Here is a 17,587-nt window from a genome sequence, read left to right on the forward strand (position 1 = left end):
GTAACTAGCGTAGGTTCGAACTCCAAAAGGTCGATAAATTACGTGACTCTGTAATGCGATTAGCTGTGAGCGTTATTTTCTATAAATAGCACCTTCGTTTTCATACAAGTCATTCATAAGTTAACATTGTGTTCGTATTCCTCGAAGGAACGATTTAGTAGAAGCACATTTCGTAAGTTCCTCGAATAATGGGATAGGTCATTGCTATCTGAGTAATTGTTACATAATATATTCTACGAATGTATCATAACACCTTGTTCAGGTGGAGTAATGCCACTTGCAAAGATCCTTTCCCACTTATTTTGCTTTATTCTCATTTATACATCTCGTACATTCCCGCCGATTGAGAGTACGGCCTTTTACAAAAACTCATACTTTTTGAAACTTGGATGAAATTTCGATTGAACCGAATTCTTTGTGACAGAGCAATCATTTAATTACCCCTCTAAATTTTGATCTACCACACTTCTTTTCATATAAGGAATGTAATTATTATTAATGTGGTACACAATATCAACTATAAAATACAATCCAATCCAACTGCAATAAACTTTCTAATACGAACGACGGCAATTCACGTGAACTGAAACAGAATCCACATCGCATAGCTTCGCATAGTTCGTGCAAGTTAAAGCTGTCTTCAGTGAAGACTTGGATCCATTAAACAAGGTGCACTTTGTACCAGTTAGACGTCTTTACTTAAATCGTAGGCACGGCTCGGGTATTTTCGACCATCTTCGGCCATCCGGCCGGAAGGCGCAGATCCGAGTGTCGTAGAGCAATTTCAATGAACACAGTGGGTATCCATCGCTGGATTGCTATGGCCTGATTGGATAGTCTATCCACTAACAACCTTAATGGACTCGGAACATTGCTTTTCATTCAGGGGAAAGGGGTTATGAGAAGATCTAAGTATACTATTGTGGTGCTTTAAGAGAAAACAAAATAAAATAGTAAGACATTATAATCCGGTTTTTACTGAAATTAGGCGTTGAGGCAGCTTTTTGGTCATAAAGCCTTTAAATAAAAAAAGTTTAGTTTCAAAGCCTAAAGCTTTTTTAGACAGAAGGATATATAAAGCTTGTATACCATACTACTCTCTACGTTAAAAGTTTGACATAGGTATATTTTAATCAAAGCGTTATATAAACATCACATGTATCATGTACACAGTACATACACAACAACACTCAACTAGAATCGTTGCCGTCCCTCTAATCTAGTACTAACAAGCCGAAGCCGAGACCGAAACCTTTTTGACGTCCTAGATTCGTAGGGAGCGGAATAGAGTTTAATTAACACGCTTGTCGTCGCTTGTGCATCGAGTACACAATGTACACATGCACAAACACGTGTAGCCGCTAAGCCTGTAATCCGATGAAGGGAGGTCCAATCTGTACTGCGATATAAATCTACGTTTGTTATGCCATTCGGCCTAATGTGATCCTGTTTATGTTTCGATGATAGCCTATTTGAGGGATAATGGTAAAAAAGTAAAGGTTGGTGAGGTCAACTAAGCTGTTGATTCGTAATAATATTACATAAATATTGATATTAGTAGGGCTACTTCATAATACTGTACCCAATTGTAGAAAAGTCGTCAGTAGTTTATTATCAGGTGAAAATATTTACATCGTATTTTGAAAGACACAATTTAGAATGCCAATATTCGATTCTATTAGCATTTTGTTCAAACATATTTACTCAGCTTGTAGCTTACACACTGCCTTAAAGTAATAACTCGTAAGTAATCCTAGAATTCTTTTATTAGTAATCAGGCTGAGTTATTTGCAGAACTTTTAAATAATTTTATTACAGTACAATAATAGCCACTGGCTTCGCCGAGAGAGTTACATAACTGTTGCATTTATTCCAAGTTCTACCTGTTTCTAAGAACTGATTTGACGTAAAAGATTGAAAGACGACGTAGGTGACGCTAACATCCATCGGTCTAAATATAGGAGAAAAACATATTGTTTGTTTTTAGAAACTGATATTGGAGTCTTTGACGGATTGTGTGGGATCATGCACGTCTATTTATAAAATCAATTCTTTATTATTTAAAGGAATCTTCAGCTCAACGCTTACTATAAATAAATATCCTCAACTTGTATTGATAATGTCGCAAAACTGTCTACTGTATTGTATGTCTTCCGTATAGACAGGGTGAATCTGATGGATAAATAGATTGTTGACGTTTGGACAGTCTGAGCCGCACTTAGTCTAAATAATAAGCTAGATTAAGGGCAGGTGTCACAGATAGGGGTGGAACCTTTCGCACAGGTAGTGTGACTGCTAAATGTATAAATATACCCTTAGAATCCTTTTGATACACCACTTAATTCAGTTAAAAATAAAACCGATTTGTTCCTGTGCGAATGCACCTTTTGTAAGAGTGTCTTATATAATTTAGAGAAAGAGCCTTATATTAAAAGAAAAGTTCATCAGAAATCACAATTTGACAGTAATTTCAACGTGTTTAGGAAGCTCCCATCTGGTTTGTTTAAGTAGCTCGGCTTTTAGTAGGCTCGGGTTACAACCAAAGAATTTTCCAACATGTTTTCCTTAACGGACTTGAACAATCCACCCTACATTTATATGAATGGAAGGAATTTATTTTTATAAACTGTTTCGTTTTTCGTAGGACTACAAGTACATTGACGGCTAGATCATGAATCTATCCGATGATAGTTAGAATCGCGTCCTGAAAATTTCTTAAGAATGAACGAACACAAAATAATGCACCGATTTTTGTAACTGCAATGGTACAATTGTATTACTTATAAGAAATCTGTATATTGGTATTAGATACCTGCTTTACGATACTATTATTTTACTGGACTAAGTTAATAAGGGATGACAAGAACAGACCAAATTGTAATTAAGAACTTGGCAAATTAATTTTTGGACGTCTAGTATTCCAAATAGTCTGAATTCCGGGACATCATATTAGTCATGAACGGGCGACGTATGCCTGCTATTCGTCTCGTGAGCCTACATTGCGCATCGCAACCGAGTCTGTCCTGGCTGTGTATTTACCGTGACGTCACCCGACCTCCGCCGCAATCAGCTTTTCCTAGAAGCTGAAGGGTTCAAGTTACTAGACCAGTAACGAAGTGATTAACTCCCTTACTGCCCACACAAATTCATTTTCTTTTTTCTATTACTCGTGTCGTTCGTTCTTACACCGCTATCTGGTTTTTATATTAACGCTAGTTGATGGTTTTGTTCTGCGCGCTCTGTATTCAATTCATTTCTGTAAGTTTTCTATGAAGGTAGACGGCGAGTCTTTTATATGCAGCTTTATCAAATTAGAATAATGGATGTGATTTTATAAAGATCTGTTGTTGGCTGTTGTTGGTTTGCTTTGTGAAATGTTTTAACTGTTGCTTTGTTAGTTAAGGCAAGATTATATTAAAGCAACGTAAATGAATCCCTCGGGGTCCGTCGTGTCGAGAAGCAGAGCTGCTTGTAGGTATTTTGTGTTTAATAAAATTGCTCCACTATAAATCGTAGGTTAGCACAAATTGAAACATCGGTCGACAAGAGGTTGTGCAGCAGGATGATATAAATCAGGTTCAATCTGGGCTGAGCTCGTTGGACGCCACGTTGGGAGAGCTCCCTACGAGTGGCTCGTAAATCGTCAACTGGAAAACAATCCGTGCCTCGGCCAAGTATCCGGTGGGTCTGAAATTCCAATTAAGGGGAAGCTCTAGACGAGTTCGCAGGTCGGCTGCACGCGGGCGATCACTCACTTGCACTTTTAATTAATTTATTTATCGAGTTCGCGAATCGACGGCGCAACTCGCGCCGACGCCCCGCCCCGCCGCCGCCTATATAACGCGTCGAGGACCGGCGACGTCCGTCAGTTTTCTCAGGGACGCCACGGGCGCCGGTCGCCCTCACCCGGGAAAATGTGCCGGAAGGACGAGGGATACTTTAAATTTTTAAAGTGGGTAGTCGAAATGTAAGGAGGGTCGCGCGGCGAGGTTGCGCGTAGGGCTCGAGCGTACAGGCGGGTGATGGTCGTCGGCGGCGGTGACCTTGAGGTGAGTGAGTGCACGCGCGAGGGCGGCGAGTCGATAGGCCTGAGCGAGTCGCGCCCGCCCGCCCGCGCGCCTGCACTACAGCTGTTTCACTTGATAACGTGGCATTTTGTCACGCTGCCTACATTTTGACAGATAATGAACCGTCTCATTGCACTCCGGCTTGCGGAATGCCGTCGGAACACTCACCCAACCTAGGTTTTAGCAAAGTCGGAACAGCGCCGGCAAACTTTTCAATTAGTCTGATGTAAAACTTATTTAATCGCGTTTTTGCGGGAATTTTCCGGGAATACGAAAACCTGTTTTCTATTTTTATGGTATTGTCGGTATTATGTTTTTCTCAGAGGTTTTATTTATTAAATAGTGGTTTATTTATTAATTATGCGCATTATAATTGTACGATAATATATTATATCAAATTGCAAAGATGTTAAGGAATTAATGAAGCATAAAATGGAAAGCTATTTCATTTTACATTAAATGGGTTTTCGCCGCATTTAATTGCATTACTTCGGCGAGGTCATAATTTCATCAGAGGACGTAAAATCCGAGAGTAAAAATCCTTAATTGTAGGAGGTAGCCGACAGGCGCAAAAATCGTTGACGCCCGCCGATGCAGCACTCGCCTACGATAACATTCATAATCCATAGCGTGCCCATGGGGTTTGAACCAATTGAGTTACGTTCGAAAATCGGAAAATCGAGTCCCTCATAAATTGAGCGGGGATGTAGTATAAGTAAGTAGGCAGCGTAGTTGGTCGATGGCCAAGTAGAGACGCGCCATAATTACTGTCTCAGGAGCGGCTCTTAATTTGCTTAATTTACCCGAACCCGCTCCTGCGAGCTAAATCGCACGATTTAATGGGATATTTGAATGATGCGCATTGTTTTAAAACGTCTTGCGTCTGTTCCGAACGATCTTATTTCCGCTAAAACACTTATTCGTTAAACGACTATGCCATTAATGAATTAGTAGCTACTGTCTTCTGATTAGGCTTATCGCTGTCTTCGGGGAACTTTTCAATTCCTTTCTACAGATTAATACGTTCACGTTTTCAATTTTGTAATATTGTACAGTTGAACATATTTCCGGTATGTTCAAAGGGGTTTATTTTGATATTATCTTTTGAGGAAAAAACTTCACGTTTAAAATAACGCATGGTTTATTCTCGTTATTTGTGCATCTTGCATCAAAAATATCAGCGCAAGATGTGAGAAAATATAAAAGATAGAAAATCCGAATACTCAAGTTACAAACAGCTCGAGTGATACTTGGATTTGATATTTTTCGTACATTTTTCGTTGAAATAAGAACTGGAAAAAACTAAAAAGAGTCGGTGTACCCACCGTGCTCAAGATTGCTTTCGTGTGGTGAGCAATAAAAGACCACCAAGTGTGTGCTCAACCGCGCACCTCTGTATTTAGAGCATGAATTTTAGATACGTGTAACCAAGGACAATATAGGTGTACATAAAAGTACAGTATATCATGTGCCGAGTGGGCTCATACTCCGCTATTATTCATAATCCGACTATGTTACGTTTTGTACCTTTCGCACAAAAATGTCGGAATGTGTGAGTTAAAATACTCTCAGTTATCTCACAATTATTATTTCATTGTGATACGATTTTACAAACAGATATTACTTATAAAGTGATTATGAAGGAAGCAGTAATTCTTTACCAGATTTTATGCGTACCTATCGCAAAATGTAGATTTATAAATTCTTTCTTATTCGATTATATACGTTGAAACATGTCGCAGCCAAAAATATCTCTATTAAAAATTCTCATATCGCCGGATAAAATTTGTAAAATATATGGATTTATGTTGCAGTTACGTTACACATACGTAATGTATCTGCCATGTTTTAAAATGTGCGGAAAGCTCAACTTTTCCGCTGAGAAGCAAGGAGGCCGCATTTGAATTATAGAGGAAACGTTGGGAAGACGTCGGTCCGTCGGTACGTCGTCGGTACCCTTGCAGCGACTTACACTCGTTAGGAATATTATGATTTATGCCACCCCCGGAGTCCACAGTAAACAAGGATGATTTGACACCATTTACCGGGAATGTTTTTTGTACAATAAGTAATTTTGGCTTAGCGTCGCCGCAGCTCCACACTGGCGCACAAATAATTTAATAGGCGTGCTCTTGCGTATTGTCATTGTAATAAAATTGCGATAAGGAAAGAAAGCAGCCGCCGTAATTAAAGGTGGAGGTTCCGTTTCACTTTTAATGTTCTGTTTAATTGCCGCTTTGATACTGAATTTTGTTGGCGTTCGCGAATTATCTTAAACAGATGTACGTCGTTTGAGTAAACATAAAGTTTTTACAAATACATAAAATTTGTGAATGAAGCAATTGACTTCAAACACTGTTTCATTCATTATAGCTCGTCGGTTCGTCGTAACGAACATCGCTAATAGTTTAATAACAACAATTAAGGCGGTACAAAACCACAGACTACTATTTCTAAATAAATAATGGAAAACGGTTTTCCTTTCAATTATGAATCTCCCTCCGCATTGAACATTTACATTGTTTGATTTTGTTGTTGCTGGAAATTATCTGGGGAGTGTTTATTTGAATCCGGTGCACTGTACATTATTGTACTTGATTGTACAATAATAATTCCTGGAACCCATTTCATTCATCTTTAATTAAACATTTTAAGTCAAAAAGATCAAGTTTTTGTTTTATTGTAGCTTAATTCTCGTTGTAGAGGAAGTAGTCTGCAAAAATCACACGTTACGTAGTATTGGTGGTCGCAAAAAATATTCATATAGACGTCCTTCAATAAAGTTACAGCTATAGTTTCAGATTAAGTTCTATAATCATAAAAGTGACTATAAGACAAAAGTTTAAATGTTAATGTTATATAAATCACAAAAAGTTAAAATGTAAACGCAATTGGTATTTATTTTATTGAATAGTAATGAATAGTAATTATATTAATACTAGTAAAAAAAATCAAGTTACACACATTTTTATTAGTAGCAGTCGGTAGCTTATGCAGTAACTTGTATGCCTCAAAAATACATAATCGATTCAACGTTATTTTTCGTGGCAAAGGTAAATGCAAATGTGGAGAAGTTCTTACAACGATTCCCAGGAAAATGTTGCTGGTACCAACTCAATCAAAAATGTTTACCGTTGGAGTGAGCCAGCTCAATATTTTTACACGACTGCGCAAAAAAGAAGAGCATCGTATTCAGAATTCATATATTTTATATTTCTATGAGCTGTTTTTAACTTTATATCAAACGTCGAAATTAATCGCAATAGTAGCAAGGCTAAGAAGATCAAAATAAGATTCCGTAAAAAAAATCAATAACTTGTTACTTTCTTCATAAAAGTAAAGAAATAATCCATGCAAATACGCATTGAAATGACAACGAGGAAAATCTGCCGTTGTTTATGACATTGTAAAGCTGATCAAAATACCAGCAATAATTGGTTTGAAGAAACTGTCATGCCATTAGGCCGCAATATGTTGGAAAATTCGGCACCTTTGGGGTTCGGGTTCGATGGGAAACGTGACATTTTACTCGGATAAGTGGTTTGGCAACATAATTCACGTGTCTCGTGACCTTTCCCAACTTAATTAGTCGTCAATATAACGTGTGGGCTACGCGGATGTGCGCTCCGACGGATGGCTAGAGATTGTCTTGCTAAAGTGATGTAGGCGAAGACATCCAACTAAATTATTACAGACGTTGAAGAATGTTCACCAAAATTCAATTCAACTAAAACCTCTTTCGCTAAAAGGGTATAGGCACAGAACAGTACCCGATATATTTTTGTAGTCGCCTGTGGTAGATATCGCCACTGCACCAGTTGTTCAGTTTGTCTGTAAATCCTTTGTTTTCGAACCAAAAAAATACAACTATTTGAAGAGACTTCTATTTTGCTGGCTCTAGTCAGGTAGAACCGTCGGTTTACAAAAAGGCGACTACGTTAGGTACACAGTGCGGGAGAATTTTTTGCTGACCGCATGAGAATTGAAACCCGACAAAACTTTTATCATAGCCATTCGGACATATGACTTTAGCGAATAATATTTACGTCGATTTCTACTGTTGGTAGGCTCATGTTGCTCATAGAAAATAACTTAATTCTGGAAACATGTAAAGTAGATAGGTGTTCTACCCTGAAGCTTTGTAATATTTCCTATTTCATTGTTAAGGGAAAACATCATTAATTAAGATAGAATCTATATCAATAAATCCGACCGAGTGATTCTTTGCTAATTGCCGGTTGCAATGAAGTGCGGAATCAGATGCAAGCGGACGCGGCCGCCTGCAAAATGCAAATTCACGGCGCGCTAACAACAGCCAACGTAAAAATGTTTACGTAGAACGCTTGACCGCTTTTAATTGTTCTATTTAAATACAGAGAGCTGACATAAAGGCTAAAACCCTCCGTTTGCAGATCAAATTACATTCATTTCCATCCCGCTCCGTGATAATTAAAAACACATTTGTATCGACGCTTTACATGTTATTTGTTTCATGAAACATCATCGCTCTTTATAGGCTCCGGTTAAAATTCAACACTGTATTAATTTAGACTTTCATTCAATTTTGATTTAACTTATGCTCATATGACAGGTTTAAATTAGTTTCGACCGTATTGTTTTAGTCACTGATGCTCCATTAAGTAATCAGACTAGCCGACAGGGGTTCGATTCGCAGTAATTGCACTAATGAAAACAACTCCAGCCTACCATAAGCTTTAGCTTAATTAAAGGGGCACAAAAATAATGTAAGGTTAGGTCTACGGCAACAGCTCTCATGGGGTCGCTTAGAATTAAGAAGAATAATAATTTTACATACTTGTAAACTTGATTTTGCAATTTCTTATTTAAATCAATATTTGAAATAAATATTATTCTTTAAATACCTATAGTAGAAACAATTAGGATTGTAGGGTTTTTTTAACGATTGTTACTTTGTGACACACAACAAAGTGTTACGTAGTATTTATTATTTCATCACTAGTTACATAAATGATAGCTATTTGAAACACTCGAGTAACATAATGCCGTTGAATATTTTGGTATTTAATTAGAACTAGGGATGTACAACACAGTAGGATCTACCGTTAGGCTTTTCCATGATTGGACGTCGCGTTTGTGGCTACGCAGATATTCCAAATATTTCTGCCGCATTCCGCAAGTAGGCACTACGGTGCATATTGAAAGTAGAGTATGTACCTAGGATAATTAAAACGTCCTCGTGGCTCGTAGCTACATACATAATATCGATGGATATACTCGTGCAAAGTAGATAGTTGTATATGCTGGAGCATCAGTTTCAGCTCGTAGACGTTATGTATTCGGCTCGCGCGCTCGTAGCCCGCCGGCTACGTCACAGTCAACAGTCACCGAACGGACGAGGCGCGAATGCAATCCGGATTTAGCTCAATCAATGCATCCACTCGTCATGTTTACGTAAAATTGAGCAGAATCAATTTTCGTTGGCTCACTTAAAACTCGAACACATTCGCCGATATCCGGCGGCACATGGAACATTTCCTGCTGTCTAGTCAGCAGTTGACTGCACCCGCCGCGCCGAGGCCCCGACAGCGCGCGCGACCGCGGCTCGGGAACATTTCGTGTACCATTTTTATTTCATCATAATTCCGTTTTCAATTTCTAGCGGCAGCTATGGCGGTGGCGAGATTGGTGCGTAAAACTCGCGTAAACATTCGAGCGGTGGTGGAACGGTTACTCCCGACTGTAACCGGTTTATGCCGGTGTAGAATGTAAAGAGATAAGGTTCTTTATGTGTGTAATCATTTTGTGTTACGACGGACTTCGTCATCCGTGAGTGTTATTAAGGCGCCCTGTCCCTCCGCCGCCGAGCTTTACGTTGCCAGATTTTTAAGTACTTACTCGATTGCATGAGCCCGCTAATAGCTCAATCTACCTTTTCGCGATCTGCTTCTTCTTAATGTCAAACCGTTCTACATATTCCTAGCATACGGATTCTGTTTTCATGTTAACTCCTCTGAGTGAAATAACACTGTCCCATCAAAACGTATATAATGGGTACCAATTTTATTCTAAAGTAACGAGCCACGGTATGGCACATCGCTTTCTTCTTACTTGGAGCTCAATTTTATCAACGTCGGTATTTACTTTTTACTACCGGCGCTTACTTTTTCGTTTCCCTATTTTCATCACTGTTATGCCGCGCAACAACCATGAATTGGCGCAGTGTGATTACAAATTTAAGCCGTCGCAGCTAATATGAATGACAACGGGTCGACCTACTCGACATTCATTTCCCTCGGCGCACCTCTCTTATAATAACTTACACGGCAACTTCGCCTTAAGGTATCGATGTGTGCCGGCTCATGTGAGGCGACAGGGAAACACCTCACCGTCGCACCTACTACCTACCATTGCACTACGTTATTCAAATATTTATTTTTCCAAACAGAAAAGACTTTCAATAACGGCAAAACATTATTTTTAGTACCCTCGCAACGCGCGCCTTATGATAAGGTAGTTTAATATCACACGGCCATTTTATTTTAGAGTTTGAATGGAGCGAAATTACAGAGAGTCTACAATTTTCGGCGGTTCAATTGCCGATCTGCAAACAAATTTATACATATCTGATGAAGGTGCAGACTTTGGCGCCCTATAATCCGGATTCGACCCTTGAATGCGAGCGAACGAGCGGGTGGCCGAGGTTTTAGAGTGGCCCTTCAATCAGCCCTTCCTTGGGGCGCGCGGGGCGTGAGCAGGCGCGAGGTGGCGCGGGCGGCGGCAGCCACGAGGACCTTTGAGCTACAGGCTCTTTGACACGAGCCACTGGCGCACTCTTCAAGTAATGATTCATTCTGCTGATGACTGACGCGGCTAATGCGCCAGTTTCCCCCTCCCTCATGTTTGCTTAAGGATTAAGGATCGCTCGCTCTAAATTACATTTTACCGCGTCGTCTCTTTTAAATTACTTTGTTCGTGTTAAATCTACACCGCATATAAAATGCAAATAAATGTTACGTTTAAACTGTCAAGTATATTTTCCAAAGCTTGATTAAAATTTTCCATACAAATACTGATGATAGACCGTGACTCAAACATGTCTTGCATTTGTTAAGCTCTATATGAGTCTATTTAGGGACAACAAGCCAGCACGTAGCGCACAACTATTGATTCTACCGACATAATCCTCTAGTTGTCGATATACAGTGTCGGGAGCTAAGTAGTAGTAGCCATGGGGCTACTCACAAATGCCAAAATTCCTAGTAAGTGGTGAGCCAAGGTAGGCCCAGTCCACGGTGGGAATATAAAGCATTTCTTATGGGGATGGAGATGGATTATGATGTCCATACCCATACAGTCTGATTCTTTGGTAATAAAGAACCGCTAACACCAAGTTGTCTATATGTATCGGTTCCACGACTTTGGCGTGTAGACTCCTTAAATTGTGTTTTACTAGCATATTTAATATAGACATATATGTTACAAATAATAACCTATGCAATTGTGCATTAACGTCAACTGCTTTTAAAAAAAACATTAGCATAGCTGTGAAAATATTGGACAGTGACGTCACGCGTTGAACAAAATGTACGCCGAATGAATTGTAGCGATGTACGCACCAGTGCGCCACGACAAAGTGTCCATTGTTGGCGGAATTCACCAATTCTAAAAGACAATAGCGATCCTCCAGCGACAGGATTGCGCACATAGTTTAAATCCCTAATCGATATTCAGATATAATTTAATCCGTCGCTCAAAAGCTCGTTCATATCGGCGGGCGCTGAAAAAGAGCTGTCTACTTTAAACATAACATCTTATAGCGACATTGTGTTTAAACCTTTCAAAATTATAATTTAGCTTCTATATAGCTATTCGTCTGTTTTGTAAAACACAACACCGCCGCACATTCTCTATTTTACATATTTCTTCTTTCGGCTCACTTTTGACAAACTCTTCAGTAATAATTGTTTTAATCTACGAAAAATTCCAATTAAAAGTTTTTTATCTCTGTTGAAGCTTAGGCTCGGTTTGCAGGCCGCGGCCGAGCTTGACTCGGATTACATTTTGTTTTTATTTTATTTTCGCATTTAATTTACTGACCGCTGTAATGCTGTACTGTTGATCTTTGTCGTCGTTACATAAATGATCATCGCTTCTCATTACGCGCCGGGTTAAGTAGAGGGAGCGCGGCTTTATATTTATCAATATTTCCTGTTCCCGCATAGTGAACGGCGTGGCATACGTCAATAGAATATAATGTATTCGGTTGATATGAGCTGGCGAAGGCGGATCGTTATCATGTCAAAGAAACTATCGCATTACCGGACTCAAAAGACTGCGGTTTGTTTGATGTCAGTCGTGGCCGATATATCCTACTCAATAAACTGTAATTCAATCACGTTCACGCGAAATCATTTAAAAAAAATCCATAACTCCAGAAATGTCCATTGAAATCATTACTTGAAAATTAATATTCTTATAATTCAATGGAAAACTTCGGGCATAAGTACTTACAGAAAGATAACATTCCGTAAAGTTTGTGGGAATAATTCCCGCCCAGATATTCGGACGCCACATTGATTCAGGGAATGTTATCATTTCTCGCTTTAATTATTAATTAATACAAATTCAAAAACTTGGCTTCAAATATAAATGCTTTTCATTTTCTTCTTAACGGAGATTTTTGATACACGACGTAAATAATATAACATAGGAAACATGATATGAGCGGGCTTGATGCTGTGAATGGTATGTGTATTCCGTACACACTAGCCGGGTGCATCGCCGCCGCATATCAAAGCATAAAATGTCATTCTCCTTAATACATCTGAAATGACGTTGGAGTTTATGTAAATTGTAATACACGCCTGGAATATTTCGGTCGCGGTCGGTGTGAAACGTCGCGGTAATGCAAAAGGCAACTTTTTACGCATTCACACCGTGTACCTATTAACGGCCAGTCTCCTTTAAAGATATTCCGAGAAGGAAAATAATATCAAGTGTAAAGCGAGTCGATGAACAGATTTCCGAATAGAGAAAGCTTTCACTTGTTGTTATTCTGTTACCGAGTAGCTTTACAGAATGCTTATTTTCTTCGAAGTTCTTTAATAACGTGACAAAAAGTAGCGTCGCGTCTCGACACGAACCTGACTACTTTTATAAATGATTTTAATGCATAATGTTCTTTAAATGCGTCTGTATTGAGATGTAATCTGGGCACTCGAGTTTTGTTTTAGTATGTTACATTAGAGTAAAGGCCTGCCATCGAAAGTATCGTGTTCCGTGTGTCAAACGCGAGTAAATGGAACATTTTCGTCAGTGTATAAATGTAATTAAAACATCGCTGTTACAAATTCACCAGTAAATATAAAGCTCTTAATTAACATAGCGGTCAAAGTATTAATTTCACCATTAATTTTGAGTAATTGCGCTCCGTTATAATTTAGACAGATATTACACGGTTTTAATTGTATTTATGTTGTTTTTTATACTTTTCCTAAGCACATGTATCTTCGTCCGACCTTAATTGGTATAAACGCGAGTAATATTATGATGTATGGACATGAAAATGAATAGGGTAGCGCAATTTATAATTATTATTTTGATATATTAATGCGGAATTTGTATCTCAATGGAAATCCGCCTTAATTAACGCTCGGCACTTTAGAGGCTAAACAACCGAAAACTTATGTTAACCATTTACTAAATATTCCTTTTTTGTTTCAGGTATGTACAACTACTCGTAAAGCCAATCAATATAAATATGTCTCCAATTTTGGGTAAGAACATTATTCTTGTGATCTAGATATAAAACGACTTCAGCTATGTCATTCGGATAAGCCTCATAAGAGGGAACCCCTCAGGAATAAACCACACTTTCATAATTCTTGATTAATAGTCAAGGTTTTGACTTTACAACAAAGTACGAGATACTTATATGTATATCTACAAAGGTTAACAAACGATTGATTACTAAACATCATAAAAAGTCCTGAATGTTGCCAATTGTATCATATTTTTATACAAAAAAATCATCATAAAGATAAGATGAAAGTGATTCGAGTAACGATATAATTAATCCTTTGAGCGGCGACACAATGCCGGGCGCGGACGGTGGAAATGTCCAGAATAAAACTTTGTTACTGATTGACATATGCTTCAGTGACGTGATCCACGTATAACGGGTTCATTATCGTGTTCGTTCGGTTCTCCCTGCACTCGTTTTATAGTATGTGGTGAATATTTACATCTATTTAATATAAACTACTTTGATTGACTTTTTTGTATTCTGAAATTATTTAAAACGGATCTTTAATACAGCTTAGTAAATTATTTTGTGCATTAAATTGTATAACACAAAAGCATTGAAAAGTTTGATAAAATGCCGCTTAAGTTGTTATAACCGTATTACATATTGGTGCTAATCTATTGTGAGATATAAAGTGGCAGAGAGAAATATAGGAACAGTTGTCACCATCGGGCGGGGCGGAAACGGTGCATCCGGTCCTTCGGGACGAACGGATTTTCTTACAACTCGTTCATGCCCGCAGGACACTACCGAAAATACTTTATAAAGGTCCCTCTCACACTTGATATATTGTTACCGGATGTTTTATATCGATTTGTGCTCTGAATGGGGATAAAATGTAGAGGAAATATAAAAAGGTAATACTTTAAAGTAAATAAAAGCGATCGGAATCTTCACATAAGTATTCGATTTATGTGCCGACGATACAGCTTAACCGTTTCATTTCTAGGATACACCTCGTAAATCCGGCACTTAGTGTTGCTCCTATATTTTAGAGCCATCAAATACATTATAAAACAAACTTATAACCGTAAAAGTGTTTTCCAACAATGTTCCCGTAACTCTGTAAGGTTCTTACAAAGTTGTCAAGTACTAAGAGCACTAAAAGGCGGCAATGCGTTAATCCGAGTGCCGATATCGGAAACGCGTTCCGCTCGCCGCCTCCGAATATAATATAAATAAGAATCACGTATGTAATAAGGCGGGGCCGGGCGCATTCCTCACACGTCGCGGGGCTTCCCGGGGCTTAGCCGAACTTGGCCCATTACCCACTACCACCGCCGGAGATTTTGTTATACGACCTGACGCTGTGCTGTGTGCTGCACCACTCTTACACATACCTCTATTCATATTTTCAATGTAATTTTGAACAATACGACTGCGCGTTGATGTTAATGTTTCTGTATTCAATTAAGTACTCTTTTAGTACATATTGCATAAACCCTCACGTTGTTGTAACTTTTAAAATATACCACTTATGTAAGTCGAGGGCGGAATTAAATATTTAAAGGAATATGAGCGGACACCCACAAACGTCGGCCATTCGGTACAGAGTGTATGAACCGGCTATTTTATGGGGAAGCGTACGGGCTGATCTAATTAAATTGCTTAATTAGAACGCGCACCGAACAAAACCATAATCATACAGAAGTACCTGTCGCGTTAAGGAATTTTGAATGTAACGTATGACGCATTACGTAGTTGCCGAAACTTACATGAGTAAAATGATGTGAAACTCGCCTACATACGTAAGTTTACTTTACGGCTGAATGCAGAATTTACGTTAATACCGTATCGTGTGCTGTCGTGTGTGACATTTTCGTCGAGGTTTCACGAAACCCCATTGACGTTAGTTTGTCGAGTTACTGTTCGATCGATAATGAGAAATTTGACCTGAAACAGAATTTAGGACTTCAGATATGGCTGCTACAAACAAATCGAAATCCGAATAAGTACTTATACGAAACCATATTACGTTACGTTAAACTTAAATGCTTCAAATATCAGCGTCGTTTACTAAACGACGTGTGAGAAAATATTCCGATTAAATCTTGTCATTTACTCGTGAGCAAAAAGACATCAAGATTCGTAAAACATATCCGTTCAATTCGCGATCAAATAAAAGTTTTATCGGCTGCTAGTACACGGCAATCAGTGCAGTTTTAGTGGCACGTGCTCCCGGGAACACAGTTTATGTAAATCGTCTGCGGTGGAACAATCTCAATTGGAGGTATTATGCGATGATATTGGAGCTGCCGCCCACTGCGGGACTATAAGCTATTAGACAATATACACATCGATTGCATCTAACGTGTGAACATCATCGCGTTTAGCCACTGCCTGCACCTTATTAATGACCAAACGACCACTACTATTATTACGTATTTAACTCAATACTTTCAAAATAAGGAGCATTTTTACTTACAACAACAGAATTATTACGCTGTGAATTACTACGAGAAAAGCTATTTGTAGTTTGTCACGTTACAAAATAAAACGGTACAGGCAATTTCAATAAAGTTTTTAAAAGGCTTACGACAAAATCTAGTAAGAATATACGCGTACTCATTTACAGGGCTCACATATTTTTACAAAGATAACATTTAAAAAATAAAATATGTTCCAATTTTGCTGTGCTTACAGAAAATACTATTTCGTAGATGTCCTACGCAGCGAGGCGTGACAATCGCTGTACAAACTTGCCTCTTGCTCGAGGAAAAATATGGCCCTATATAATACTTTACAATAATATTTATTGTAACCATAAATTTTTCATTAATATTTCTTCACGACAGTATTTTATCCACATATGAGCTACGGCGTAGCAGTTTGCTACGCAGAATATACGTACTGCGATTGTAAAACATTTAAGTTTGGGTTTGACAAATGGGTAGTTTTTTTGTATTTCATTAATTATGTTTATTTGTAAACGAAACAGACACCAATTTATACAAGAAAAACCAAACAAACACATTGTTTTTCGGGTATATTTAACTAAAAGTAATTATGCAGCAGCCAGTAAATAGTTTTAAAAGTGTTAGGTTAAACGTAGTCATGTTTCATAGTTGTACGGACGAAGTTGTAGTGCAATAATTTGGAGTTTATTTGCGATCTGGCCATTAGCGAGTTAATTATTCAGTGGCGGGCAAACTTCGTACAGTGAGTACGCGTATGTGCCACGCTGATATTGCGCTCTTATTCGTATTTTCATTAATTCTCACAAACATATTGCTTGTATTATGCCTCTGAATTTATTCTTCTCCTCGAAACTATCTGAGAATGATATTCAGATAGTAAGTTTGACATTAGATTGTCTCCGTTTCTTATTGACAAGTTATTCCTTATAAAAAAATGTACAACAAACTTCTAACTGACATAATAAATACCTTGTATTACAACTTTATAAAACTATACTTTTACCAGCTTAGATTAATTTGGTATGTCAATAATACTAAACGGTATTAATATGTTGTCCATTCAATACACACGTTGCTTCAAATCCTTAGCTGTATCTGAGCCCGTATGAAGTGTACCAGAGACAATATAGGGGCCTGCTCTCAAACTGATAAGATAACATAGTTTGAATTGGCTATTATGAATCGGGGGATAGTCAGGCTATTAGCACACCGCCTAATATCAATGCTGGGTACTCACAGGTAATCGGGCCCGAAACTTCGCCGAGTGGAACAGAAATATGTACATTACATAATCTATTCTTCCAGAGAAAACGTTG

At 38.3% G+C, this 17,587-nt stretch overlaps 1 protein-coding gene across 2 annotated transcripts in view; it reads left to right on the forward strand.

Moving 5' to 3' along the window:
• The window catches only part of Mmp2 (Matrix metalloproteinase 2), a 159,379-nt gene that overhangs the window by 67,906 nt on the left and 73,886 nt on the right, over nt 1-17,587 (forward strand). The window lies entirely within an intron of this gene.

Source organism: Anticarsia gemmatalis, chromosome 13 (assembly GCF_050436995.1).
Source record: "Anticarsia gemmatalis isolate Benzon Research Colony breed Stoneville strain chromosome 13, ilAntGemm2 primary, whole genome shotgun sequence".
Classification (NCBI taxonomy): Eukaryota; Metazoa; Arthropoda; class Insecta; order Lepidoptera; family Erebidae; genus Anticarsia; species Anticarsia gemmatalis.